This window comes from Pan troglodytes, chromosome 14 (assembly GCF_028858775.2).
Source record: "Pan troglodytes isolate AG18354 chromosome 14, NHGRI_mPanTro3-v2.0_pri, whole genome shotgun sequence".
NCBI lineage: Eukaryota > Metazoa > Chordata > Mammalia > Primates > Hominidae > Pan > Pan troglodytes.
Genome location: NC_072412.2, coordinates 78,139,953 through 78,152,656, shown reverse-complemented (window position 1 = coordinate 78,152,656; position 12,704 = coordinate 78,139,953). Strand labels below are relative to the sequence as shown.

At 38.6% G+C, this 12,704-nt stretch overlaps 1 non-coding gene across 1 annotated transcript; it reads left to right on the top strand.

The window, feature by feature from the left end:
* The first annotated feature begins 11,416 nt into the window (after window positions 1-11,416).
* On the top strand, window positions 11,417-11,526 carry LOC112205279 (small nucleolar RNA SNORA68). Its single transcript, XR_002939180.1, has one exon. It is a non-coding gene; the product is annotated as a small nucleolar RNA SNORA68 (small nucleolar RNA).
* Window positions 11,527-12,704: the final 1,178 nt, after the last annotated feature.

Sequence of the window (12,704 nt, the reverse complement as noted above, 5' to 3'; positions counted from 1 at the left end):
AGAAGGAGAGATATTAAATAAACCATTGGGTATGTGAGTTTGGGATCCTCAGAATGGTCTAAGCTGGAGATGGAAGTTTTAGATGTTGCTGACCCAATGATGGTACTGAAAGTTTTAATCACCTAAAAAACAGTGTATACAGGAAGATGTGCCACATAGTGCCCAGAAGAACTTCAACTTTTGGAAGTCAGGAGAGTAGAAGAAGCTGGCTAAAGATACTAGGAAGTACTGGCAGCCAGGTTTCAAAGAGGATTGAGTGCCAGTTCTGTTGACTGCTAGTGAGAGTTTAAGAAGAATGAGGATAGAAGAAGTCAATTAGATTTGCAAGGTGAAAGTTGTGCCCTCCTTGACAATATTAATTTCAGTATGATTTTAGGAATGGAAATAGTATCAGGGAGTTTGAAGAGTGAATAGGAGGTAAGAATTTTGATGCAGGGTTTGGAGGCAATATTTTCAAGAAGTTTGAGTATGACAGGGAGAGAGCAAAGGAGTGGCAATTGGAAGAGGATGGGGAGATAGGAGGTCAAAGGAGAATGATGTTTTTAAAGATGTGAGAACATTAGAACCCATTGGTGCTCTGGTAAGAATGAGTTGGTCTAGATGGAGAAGTTGAAGATACAAGAAAGAGAGCTGATGAATAATGTGTAATAAGATGAGAAAGAAAGGGATCTGGATCTCATTCAGAGGGAATGATTATTGATCTTGAGAAGAGATACTTTCCCTGATATAACAGGAAAAAAAAGGGACTGACAGCCACAGCAGATTTGTAGATGATATAATGATTTTGCTAATCTTTTTTGATGTAGAATAAACTTTCCTCTTAGGATGCAAAAGGATCATGTACAGACTTTTCCTAGGTGTTCTAGTAGCCAAATGTTGCATCAAACCCTTGGGTTCCCTCTAAGTGCTCTGCTTGTCACATCCATAAATCCTCTTTTAACATTCACACTCTCCTGAGAAATTCTGCCAGCAGATCTATATGGTCTCCGGAAGTTCAACCCTCCAAACCTCGGTGCTTTTAAACCTTTCCTAAAAGTTCAACAATTTGCCCATTAGCAAGGCTACTTGCCGTGACCTTCCACAACAGGTTAAGAAAAGGTTGTTCTTGTCTCTGAGCTTATTGGATATAGAGAATAATATTTCTCCTTATTCTATCTACCTTTTTTACAACATTTAATTTCCTTTGGACTAGGGGTAAAGAAATAAATAGATACTAACTCTAATGTGTCTGAAATAAATGAGATGTTCCAGAAATCATTAACCCTAGAAAACATTCTTTATAATTTCCAAGGTGAGAACAATAGACATTAAAGAAAAAGAAAATGAGATCAGTGTTACTACTTGTGAGCAATTTGTAAATTCTGACATTACTTTAGTGGTAAGCATTAGGCATTATTGAATATGCAATTATTTAAGGATGGTTCTTCTTTATTTCTGGAAAGATGTGGCAAGTATTTCACACCTCAGAGAGACTACAACAGATAGTGATAACTGGAGATACTGGAGAAAGACCAGGGCAGACTATAATTAAAATAAAACTTCTATTACATTTTCTCTTCTTTTGACTCAGTTTCTAACCTCTTATTGTTTCTTCCCCATGAACAGTATGGAATGGTGAAAATTAGATCCTCCAAATACCTATGCTGGGACTTCCTTTATACCTGCTAATAATTATAGTATAAAAAGGAAGACTTCAGGGTCGAATATTAATATTTTAAAGTGTGATGGAAACTTTCATCAAAATGCAACAAATTATAATTTCCTGAACTTGAATTTAAGGTAAAGGAGGAGAATTGCAGGACTAAGATACCATCTGAAACTTAGATGGGGGGGAAAGAGAGGCCTAAACCTGGCTTGCATAGCTTTCTTGGTTCTCCTTGTTCTCTTTAAATTGGCTCACAGTCAGCTGAATTCCTGGCCTAGCCCCTCCTTAACAGAAAAACTATCCTCTTGCCAATGCAAGGCTGTTTCATCTCTGTTGTGGAGCTATTTTTTTAAGCCACTTCAGTGAGTGTGGGTAACAGATTGTATTTGTCTAAAATGGTGAAATACATACACACACATACATATATGTGTGATATATATATGTGTGATGTATATAAAGAATACAACAATTTGGAATATATATTATTTTGTATTCTTGTATTCTTTTTATAATATGATATTGATATTCTTCTATTAAAGGATGGTGTATTAGGGTTCTGCAGAGGGACAGAACTAATAGGGTAGGTGTATATATGAAAGGGAGTTTATTAAGAATTAACTCACACGATCACAAGGTGAAGTCCCATGATAAGCCATCTGCAAGCTGAGGAGGTAGGAAGCCAGCAGTGGCTCATTCCGAGTCCAAGAGCCTCAAAAGTAAAGAAGTCGACAGTGTAGCCTTCAATCTGTAGCCGAAGGCCTGAGAGTCCCAGGCAAACCACTAGAGTGAGTCCAAGAGTCCAAAGGCCGAAGAATCTGGAGTCTGATGTCCAAGGGCAAGAAAAATCCAGCAGGGGAGAAAGATGGAAGCCAGAAAACTCAGCAAGCCGGCTTATCCCACCTTCTTCCATCTGCTTTGTTTTAGCTGGTCTGGCAGCCGATTGGATGGTGCCCACCCATACTGAGGGTGTGTCTTCCTCTCCCAGTCCACGGACTCAAATGTCAATCTCCTCTGGCAACGCCCTCATAGACACACCCAGAAACAATACTTTACCAGCTATTTAAGCATCCTTCAATCCAATCAAGTTGACACATAATGCTAACCATCACAGATGGCATCTGTGTTTCCTCTTCTTGAATCTGGATGGTCCTGTGAATACAGTAGAAGTGACATTGTATTACTGGTGAAACTAGGTTAGAAAGGCGTGTGTTTAGCTTCTGCCTGGTTCTTTCGTTCTAGATGTTTGTCTTTCAGCTCAACCACAATGGGAGAGGAAGCATTCTAGCCCACACAGAGAGGTCACATGGAGAAAACCATGTGGAAAAAAACTAAGACCCTCAGACAAGTGCCAGCATCAACTGCGAGACATGAGTGAATGAGTCTTCAGTAATTTTAGTCCCTCACCTTTGAGCCATTCCAGCTGACCCTGGGTGGAGCCAGGGTTGAGCTGTCACTGCCAAGCCTTGGCCAAATTATAGCTTTGTGGACAAAATAAATGTTTTCATTTATTAAGCCACTAGGTTTTGGGAAAGCTTGCTCTATAGCAATAATAGCTGGAATATCTTGCTACAAAAATATTCTCTCTTTTTTTTTTTTTTGAGACAGCGTCTTGCTCTGTCATGCAGGCTGGAGTGCAGCAGTGCAATCTCAGCTCACTGCAACCTCTGCCTCCCGAGTTAAAGCTATTCTCATGCTTCAGCCTCCCGAGTAGCTGGGATTATGGGCATGCACCACCACGCTTAGCTATTTCTGTATTTTTAGTAGAGATGGGGTTTTGTCCTGTTGCCCAGGCTGGTCTCAAACTCTTGACCTCAAGTGATGTGCCTGCTTCTGCCTCCCAAAGTCCTGGGATTACAGGTGTGAGCCACCACCCCTGGCCTCTTTCTCTTTTTGGTATGTTTGATTTTTAACTCTTTTTCCTCACGCATGAATGTATTCATTTCCCACTTGAAAAACAAAAACTCTTTTGACTCTACTTTCTCTTTCCATTTATAGTCTTAGAAATCTCCTGTTCTTGAATATTCTATACTGGTACCTGTCCTTTTGGAGAAAAAAAAAATCAATTAGCCAAAAGTCAATTTACTGGAAATGAAATTCATGAATGTCTAATTTGCCAAATATACCATTTACCACAAAGATATTTACCTCAGTTGTTTGGTATAGATTGTAGGTCCCTGGGGGCTGTGGGATGCCATGGCCCTCAGACATTTCCCTACCCCTGTCCTCTCTCCTCCATTCTTTTATTTTCCTTTGCTGATTCTAGCCTTGTTCTCTGATCCTCCATTTGTCCAATTTCTTCTCCCCAACATCCTCTCACGGTTCCATAATCTCTCTTTCTGCCCCTGAATCTGTAGTCTTCTCAGCCTCAACCTCCCCCAAGTCAACTTCCTCAGGAAACTTCCTCTCCAGGATTGGCATAATGGGCCATGCATCCTTCTCTCTTTTCCTGGCAAAGGCCTATTCTCCCTAGCATAGCTCCTAATTTGCCTAATTTTTCTCTATCCCAGCATCAGATGCAAACTGCACATTCTTTGAAATGCTATATTACAAACTCCAAATGAAAACAAGTCAATTGGCAAGTCATAAACCTCTGTAAACTTTATAAATAGATATAAGGAACATGATTTTGGCAAATTGGTAAAATCTGAAAATTTAACACATTGTCAGACTGGTCATCTAGTGGACTGACATAATACTTGGGATCCTCATCAGAGCATGTCCATTCCCTGTGCAATAGACATTGGTGAGTTGCAGTTACTCAACGGGCAAACTACATGCCTTGCAAGGCATAAGCAGCCCCATCTGACCGCTGTGTGTTGCTTCAACCTCTCTTCCACCACCTACCTTCTGTCTTTTTTTTTTTTTTTTTTTCATAAGAGCTTCTGTCTTATTAAAGTTCAAGGAACACTGAACTCATTAGTCTCTAGGAAGCCCTTGCACCCCATTACACCTCTTGCCTCTGTTCCCTTGCACATGCCCTTTCTTTGCAAAACCTGCTCTGCTCTTGTTCACTTGGCAAATGTCTTCTGAAGTTTCAAGTCCTTGACTTTCTGATGCCATCTTGCACATTTAGCTGGTCTGTCATTCACTACTGCCTCTGCGTTTGCACAGCTCTCCATCACGAGCAGAGTGTTTTATCGCAATTGAATGTCACCACTGGACTGTTAGACCTTGGAGGGCAGGCATCATAACTTTCATCTCTGTATACTCACTATCTAGCATAGATACTGGCACATAGTAGGCTCTCAATAAATCTTTCTTGATAGAATAGCATTTACCTAGAAAGTATTGCTCCTACCATCTGCTGTTTAAAAGTAATTCCTTCACAGAACCAATTTAAAATTACTCCCTTAGGCTATATAATACAGAGACATATAAAAAACATAAACATGTCTGCAATTTGTTTAAGACTTCTACTAAAATCACAGTTCACTTTTGTGGTTGAAAGCCTCTTGAATATATATTTGTGTTACTAATTTCTGTTAGTTTTAGTGGAAGGAAAAAGCTGGTATCTACTAGCCCCAAAGCAGGCTTCCTTTTATTAGATATTTTATCAGATAACATCAGGAGGCATGCTCTCACCCCACACCCATTTTTGTCTTTACTTACAGGGAGCTCAGAGCTATGTTAATTTTCATGTGTATGATTTTCTCCAAACTTGGATTCAAGTCTTAACTCTGTTTCTTCTTAGCTCTGTGACCTTCCTGGGCCTTAATTTCCTCATATATAAAATTGGGTGTCATAGCTGGTCAGCAGACTCACAGAAGTTTTGGAAAAAACACATGAAACATTGTAGGGAGAAACATTTTAGAAAGTGCTATCCAAATATATTACATTTTGATTGTTCTTCCTGAATAACTATCTTAAAAAATATGACTTGTACTACTTAATATTTTTAGTTCCTTCTCTTGCAGTCAGGAAACACAGAAAGGGTTCAAATATAGTAATCATACCCACTTCCATTTCCTACACTGTAGGTGAAATTTTTTAAATCTATATTTTTATGACAGTATTGAACACATATCTTTAATTGTAAGCTTCCTCAAACTATTTTATGATAGCAGACGGGGTATGTTAAAAGTAAAAATTCAATAAGAAGGAGCTAATTTGCTCCTGACAGGTAATTTCATGGGAAACTACAGATACTTATTAACTAATTCTATATAATAATAATAATAATAACTCATTTATTTCTTATTGTGGGCCCAATTCTGCACTAAGTGCTTAAATGCATTATTTTTATTTTTTTATTTTTTTTAACAACAACAACAACAAAAAAAGTTGTTGCATTTTATCTGTGTAGTTTAAAGAGAAGGAACTGAGGTTTAAGAAGTTAAAGAAATCACATGGAGCTGACGCCATGCCTCATGCCTGTAAATCCCAGCATTTTGGGATGCCGAGGTGGGCGGATTGCCTGAGGTCAGGAGCTCAAGACCAACCTGACCAACATTGTGAAACCACGAAACCACGTGGTGGCACGCGCCTGTAATCCCAGCTACTTGGGAGGCTGAGGCAGGAGAATCATTTGAACCTGGGAGGTGGAGGTTGCAATGAGCCAAGATCGCACCATTGCACTCCAGCCTGGGCAACAAGAGTGAAACTCCATCTCAAAAAAAAAAAAAGATATATATTCTACTTATGCCATTATTCATATTCCTTTAGTAATAAGTTATTTACTGCCCACTTTTACTCTTCAAGTCCACTGTATCTTATAGTATACCTAGTTTGGATATTTCTTGATCATATATGCATTATTGTATGATTTTTCATAATTATATTTTAAAATTGGGTCCAGTGATAATCATTCCCATTTCCTGAAAAAAATTAAAGTTAATAATTGTGTTTTAAAAATATTTTATAATATTCTTGAACTACAAATTAAAAGCAACCCTTTAAATGTGATCTTGCCTTCAGATAAGATAGTATTTCTACTCACCTTGAGCTAATAAATCTATCAGACTCAAGTTGCCCACAATGGGTTCATTCTTTTTTTTTTTCTCACTTTTGTTTGGATTGAGATTCGCTCAGCTTTTTGAGCAAAGAACTTAAGAGACTGTACAGACAGATGATCTTTCCTTATTGTAAGACTTTAACTTCTGAATATAAGTAAATCCCTATTACAAAAAGTCCTTTCAGTTTACAGAGTGATTTACAATTGGATCTCTTGAAAGCCACCTTCTTTAAAGTCATTAAAATATTTGATTTATAAACAATGAAAGATTGTAAATATTAGTGAAATGTGAGACACCTGAACTAAAGTTGGGCAGTGTTAGGAAATATATCAAAAAACAATATTTGATCTTTTAAAAATCTTGTGTAAATTGTTTTACAGGACAAAATCTTGTATATATACTAGATATATATGATTATTTATATCTGTTATATCTCAGATCACATCTAATTTTGCTTGATTATCAAACAGAAAATTGAATATGACTTGAACTTTTAATTGAGCCTCTAATTGAATGCTGGATTTATTTGGATAAATATTCCATCATTCATCAAAGAAGATATTTCTCTTGTGTGCAGAAGATGTCATTGTTCAGAAAGTGATCCTAGACTTGACTTTATCTGTTACCTTTTGTTAGTCTTAAGTCCTTTCTTTCATATTCATGTATCTTACAATGCTTAGCAGCGCGTCTGACGTTAATAGTGTGGCTAAAAACTTGTTAAGTTTTAGCCATTCATCTCCTCCATCATCTCCTAGCACACTTCAACTCCAAATCATTATCATTTCATGTCTATTATAACCTTCTAACGTGTCTCCTTATCTCTCCATCCTATAGATTAATACCAGAATAGTAGTTTCAAAAATACAATATCCCATCCTGGGTAACAAAGTGAGAGTCCATCTCTACCAAAAGATAAAAAAAATTAGCTCGGCTTGGTGGTGTGCGCCTGTGGCCCCAGCTACTCGGAGGCTGAGGCAGGAGGATCACTTTGAGCCCGGGAGTTCGAGGCTGCAGTAAGCTATGATAGCACCACTGCATTCCAGCCTGGGTGACAGAGTGAGACCTTCTTTCAAATAAATACATAAATAATTAAATAAAAATGCGACTTCACTTATGATATCTTTCTAGTAAAGGCTTTCAGGGGCTCTGCACAATGCCCCAAACCCTTTAACTTCTCTTTTATTTAGCATTTATCTACTTCCCAACCTTCTGTCCCACTATCACACTATGTCTCTGCATGGGTCCTCTGCTGCAACCTAACTGGTCTATTCATAATTTCTCAAACCCAACCTGCACAACTTCATGGCTTCTTTTCCTTTGCCTACAATTCCTTCCCCTCCTCTCCACTTAGCTCAGTGCTCTCCTTCCTTCAGGGTCATTTCAAATTCCTCCAGCAATTATTGTTACTCCAGCGCGTGCCCCTTTACTTCACATTTGCTGTTATAAAGTGTAACTAAGCTTTTTTTTAAAAAATATATGCTTGGCCTCCCCCAAGATATTACATGTTGCTTGAAGGGAAGGATCACATCTTATTTTGCTTTCTACTTAATAGGTCATCAGTAAGACATTGTGAGTGGTAATGATTCTCTCTTCTCACTACAGTCAGCAATGTCTGGACTTACAGAGCAGTTTTTATAAGCTGCTTTCTTTGGCTTTCTTTGCCAAACAGGTGTATGTATTAAGTACGTGGCTTTATCACTCTGCCTCAGAGCACTCCGAGCTCCTTGTTTTCCTCTGGGAGCAGAGGAGGTCAGGCCTGGTTAGTGTTCCCTGGAGCCGTCTGCTCTCCCGTACGTTTGGAGCTGAAAAGAATCTAAAGTTAACCAGGCCAGTAGCCACAGCTCATTCCTGTCTCCTCTGAAGTATTTTGTTAGGAGGTATCTTATCGACCTTGTTGTCTTTCTTGAGGATTCTTACCCTCCTTTTAAATCCTGATTTTAGTGTTACCAAGCAATTAAAATAAAATTCTTCCTCTTTCTGAACTACCTCTGATAGTTCTTAAAAGAGAAAAAAAAAAAGGCAAAACTTACATAGGGAGGCTTTTGAACTATTATTTTATTTTCAATTATTCCAGAAAGTACAGTCAAATAGAAAACACCATAAAATTTATATTTGCAATAATTCCCCACCCCATATGTTTGGTAAAACTGGACTCTTTGTTAATTACATCCAGTTATTTCACTAGTAGAAACATCCAATTTAGAAACATTTGACTTTATACTAAAGAAATAAAATACAATGGAAGAGAAAAAAATGCTTTAATATACTCATAGCCTTTTATTGCTTCAGTGAGCAGGTGAGGAAGAGAGCAATTCTTTATTTCCAAATTATAAAGTACGATCAAATTTGAAGCTGTGAAAATATTGAACTTTTGCTGGAAAAAAATAAATGATTTGAAGCCCTGGTGATCACACAGAGAATCCAGACAATTTGACAGCTATGAATTTATCTCACTTGTGAATGAATAACCTTTGTAACTCACTTGGGACTTAAATATTCCAAACACATTTCCCTGGAAACACTTCAAAAGGCATAGTTCATTTCTGTCTTTACCAAACAGCCCCTTTGGTTACCTTTAGTTTGCTGGCTTTGTGGTTTGAGTAAGGACTTGAAAGTTTGAAAATTAACATAGTTAAAGGTTGCCAGTGGGTTTTGCTCCTATAATAATAAAACAAGATTAACTCTTTGATTATTTTATGGTTTAAACAGCTTCTTTTTTAACCTCTGAAATAAAAGAACTACACTGATATTATTTACAAAATTTCTGTTCTGTCCCTGAGCTCAAGTTCAATATATTTGTATTTAAAAGAGGACACATTTCCCCTAATATACATGTAGCAGACCAGAATTACATGATTTAGTTGAATTCCACACAGTTCTTAGAGACTTGCTGAAAACAAATTATTTTTTAAAGATAGATCCACGACTTTAGGTAAAGCGTAATAATAGAGAGTTTCTTGCACTATTATTTAAGGATCAAAACTACAAATGCACTTCCAGCATGGTGCTAAATTTGGAAGCTTGAGTATCAAACAGCCCTGCTTCGAGGTTCTTAGAACTGATTAATTTTTTTCTTGCCCCACTCCACATAGCAGGCACATGCTGAATATTGTTGATGCAGTAACATTCCTGTCAAATGACATGTCAAACCTGTTCCTAACTGTCATATTATAAGACTTAAAAATAGTGCATGAAAGTATAATTAAGACATTAGTATTCAATTAAAAACATGTCTATTTGGTAATCCCAGTTACTCAGGGGGCTGAAGTAGGAGGATTGCTAGAGCCCAGAGTTCTAGACTAGTTTGGGCAACATAGTAACACCCCATCTCAAACATATATATGTGTTTATTTGGGGTAGTCTTGAAATGTTCTTCGTGTTTAAGACCATAGACTGCACTACTTTACTGTTACTGCCTGGGAAGGGTTCATGGAAAAAGATGAACTTCAGCTTCCGTGAGAGAAGAGACTGGTCCATTGCAGATGTGATGATGTTTCCAGAATTTGACATAGAAAGATTATGGTCAAAATAAAATTTTAAGCTTTAACTTTTAACAGCTGAAATTTAACCCACATTTACTTACTTTTGCCCTCATTAAAAGAAGCTATTCATTTTCATAAAATTTGTTTTATAAGCCCTTTTATTTCAAAAGAGATGTGTTTTTTGTTCCTTTGGTAAAGAAAATGCCTCAGGGTAAGCATGGCTTTTCTCCTTTTTGCATCTCATTTTAAAGGATCTTTCCTGGAAATCTGGTAAACTCTTGGACCACTTCTACCACATTTTCTTCCCCTTCCTGGCAACTGTCTCTGTCTTCTGTTACTCCATGCTCACTGGTAAGAGAATTTCTACCATCATCTTTACTTACTGACAACTAAATCAACGTTTGCAACTGCTGCCCTAGCTTCACTCCTGTAATTCCAATGACACACTTAGATGCATAAATATGTTTGAAACTGTACCCCTTCTCCCTGGTTATCTACTCTTAAAGTCAGCCTTTCTCATTGGCTGTTCTCTTTCGGTTCATGACACCTTGAGATAGTAGGATGAATTTTCTTTGCCAGGGATAATTTTGTTGCAAGACACAGATACCAGTTTAAACTAGGTTAAGCAAAAGGAGACATGTGAGGAAGGATATAGAGTATTGGTATGAACTATAGGCAGGAAGAGCTGCTGGATCTCACTAGGGAGCAGGCAACTGGTCAAGTAAGCCAGACGAAGGCAGATACTCCCTCCTCTGTAGTTTTAAGTGGTGTCTTGTCATTGCTTTTCTCTGCATATCTGCCAGTTTCTTCTCCTCCACCTCCTCCTCCTCCTTTCTTCCCTCCTTTCCTCTTCCTCTTACACCCTCTTTAGTCTATTATATTTACATAGCCTCTTCATAGAGTCCCACAAATGTCTCTCTAAGCCCTGAGTCTTCCAGGACCTACAGCTGACACTCTTCCAGATTTCAATTCCAGATTTCTGGGTTTGCATGGTCCAGAATGAGCCCCACCCAGCTCAGTTCAATCCATGCTTGATCAAAGGAGGAATGGACGATTCAGTATAAGTATGAGGAACTATAAAGAGCCATGTTCCATAGCTGAGCAGGAGAACATGAACCTAGCAGCACTTTTAAATTGTCTACTAGGTAGTGGAAAGAACACTTTGTACCATCCTCCAAGGGGATAATGTTTACTATCAGAGGTTCCATTTCTTTATTTCCAGGATGAACATGTTTTGCAGGTTAATTTTAGTGTGCTACACAAATGTAAGACGCTGTCTTAGTCATTCCGGTTCTAAAGTTTGATGTCATGGATGTTCTTCGCCTCCTAGATCTTACCAGTCACCATTGTTTGTCAATTATTTCTTCACAATGTCTATTGAAGGATCTCATCACCTTTAGAGAGCTGTGGTCATGCCCCTTAAAGTGAATTTGGAGGTTTTATACCCCTCGTGGCAAGTTCCTGCTGGGACCAGCAGCTGCAGCCACTTAGTCCCCAAGTCAGCCCCAAGTTGGGGTCCTCAGGCAATTGCTGTGCCTGACAGGATGTGCCAGGTCATTGGGCAGGCACTTGATAGGTTTGCCAAATGCCCAGAGCCTAATGAATGCAGTAATCTTGTCCCCTCCCCATTCTACAGACCAAGGAATGGGTGCCCGACACTGTACCTGGGTCCCCTAGATTCAGATCATGAAGGTGGAAGAGATCTTGGCTAGCAAGTGCCATTTGCTACCCACCAAGCAGTTCCATAAATCCAAGATTAAGTTCCCACTGTCCTACTGGGTCCCACATCGCCAGCACAAGCTACACTCCACCACCAAGAGATCCAACACCTTCTTCTAGGTGCAGGGCCCTCCTCACCCTGGGTCTGCCCAAATAAACTCTTCAAGAATGCCAAAAACAAAATCCACCATCACACAAATGCTTCCTGATTCCATTTCTTTCCCTGATCCTCCCTTCTACTGGTACCAACATTCTTGCTGAGCTTCTTATCATCTTCCCCATTTCTCCTATTATAGAAGCTTTTTAATTTTAATTATTCATCCTACTTGTAGTCTCTCTTTTTGCCAATTCATCATTCATATTGCTGACAAGTTGGTCATAAAGCACTCCTTCAATCTTGTCATTCTCCTACTTGAAGACTTCAGTGACTCCCCACAGCCTACCAGAAGTCCAAATGGCTTATTCTGACAGTGTAAGACCTTGACCATCACTGCAACCTTTGCAGACAGCTCTAACTATTCACTTTCCTGGCTTTGTACTCCAGCTAAACTCTGCCCTAACCTGCCTTGAACTTTTCTAATTTTATGCTTTTGCTTAAACCAATTTTGCTGGCCTGAAATGCACTCCTTTCTCTCTGCCTCCATAAATCCCATCCATCATTCAAGTCACAGTGCAAGTCCTTTCTTCTTTGTGAAGCCTTCCAAATTCAGTCCAGCCCAAGTGATGCTGTGTGCTCTTAATTATAACTCTGAATTAGTATTTTTTGCCTGTCCCATTCATTTAACAAGTCCTCTACTTCCGAGAATATAATTCTGTTATGCCGTGCAACTTAAAAACCTTTCAATGGTTTTGTTTCTTCAATTAGATTATATATTTCATGTGGCAGAGACATTTCTTCTATCTTCC